The 1,402-nt window shown below is 46.9% G+C and overlaps 1 non-coding gene across 1 annotated transcript; it reads left to right on the top strand.

Moving 5' to 3' along the window:
* The first annotated feature begins 334 nt into the window (after positions 1–334).
* Positions 335–407, top strand: TRNAA-AGC (transfer RNA alanine (anticodon AGC)). The gene has a single exon. It is a non-coding gene; the product is annotated as a tRNA-Ala (tRNA).
* Positions 408–1,402: the final 995 nt, after the last annotated feature.

Raw genomic sequence — 1,402 nt, 5'->3', positions numbered from 1 at the left:
AGTGACCGGGGTTTGAACCACGGTATCCAACGGTGAGAGGCCGACGCCCTGCCGTCTGAGCCACGGAGGCTCCTCTTGCTTAATATATCCACTTTAATTTTCAAAAAGGGTAATGATATTGTTGATTTTCCGTAAAACAACCACTATCAACAGAAACGAGAGTTCAGTCGCTAATTCGAAGCGAGTGACCTCTGTGCGTGAGGTGCTCAAGGTATCGTGGACCACAAGTCTGGTGAAAGTGTGGCACAAGCGACACAGGCCATTGGGTGTGGTCAGTCCAACTAAACAATTTGGCAATATAATAGTGATCACTTATTGCTCTTGTATGAGTATTGGGGGCGTAGCTCAGATGGTAGAGCGCTCGCTTAGCATGTGAGAGGTACCGGGATCGATACCCGGCGCCTCCAGGTAATTTTTATTGTGGGAATTGTTGATTTATGTGTCCAAACGTGGTAATGGTTGGCTATTTTATTTACTTTAATAATATAGTCCGCCTCCATGGTGTAGGGGTTAGGGGCATTAGTAACGGGCGGATTTTATTGACATGTCATACAGTATGTTTGCATGAAAAGTCACTTTTTGGGCAAATTTAAGATATTGACGCGCAATAAATTCCGCCTCTGTGGTGTAGTGGTGGGTTCGATTAACACCTCAGCCATCCTGGAAGTGATTTTCCGTGGTTTCCCACTTCTCCTCCAAGCAAATGCCGGTATGGTACCTAACTTAAGGCCACGGCCGCTTCCTTCCCTCTTCCTTGTCTATCCCTTCGAATCTTCCCATCCCCCCACTAGGCCCCTATTCAGCAAAGCAGGTGAGGGCGCCTGGGCGAGGTATTGGTCATTCTCCCCTGTTTTATCCCCCGACTCAATGTCTCACGCTCCAGGACACGGCCCTTGAGGCGGTGGGATCCCTCGCTGAGTCCGAGTGAAAAACCAACCCTGGAGGGTAAACTGATTAAGAAGAAGAAGAAGAAGAAGAAGAAGAAGATGATGATGATGATGATGATGATGATGACGCGCAATAAAGTCATATTTCCTGTCATAATCTAAGGATATTCATATTGAGTGAATTTTTGTGGCAAGCTATTCAGCGAGGGAATCTTGCTGTAATAGTTAGGGAGTCTATTTGTGGACTGCATATTACGCTGTATGTAGGAATGTGCGGGGGCAGGTAACTGGAATTATAAACAAAAATCTTCTTGGAATTTCCTAACGGGGAGCACAAAGTGATTGACAATACTCAAGAGAGAAACATCCTGTTTTTGCATACCTACTCAGTTGACCTCCCGAGGCCAAGTGGACCCCATTCCAGCCCATGAACAACTTTTCAAATTTCGTGGCAGAGCCGGGAATCGAACCCGGGCCTTGGGGGGGTGGCAGCTAATCACACTAACCACTACACC

The sequence above is a fragment of the Anabrus simplex genome, chromosome 4 (genome assembly GCF_040414725.1).
Source record: "Anabrus simplex isolate iqAnaSimp1 chromosome 4, ASM4041472v1, whole genome shotgun sequence".
In the NCBI taxonomy this organism is placed as follows: domain Eukaryota; kingdom Metazoa; phylum Arthropoda; class Insecta; order Orthoptera; family Tettigoniidae; genus Anabrus; species Anabrus simplex.
This window is presented reverse-complemented; position numbering and strand designations above follow the sequence as displayed.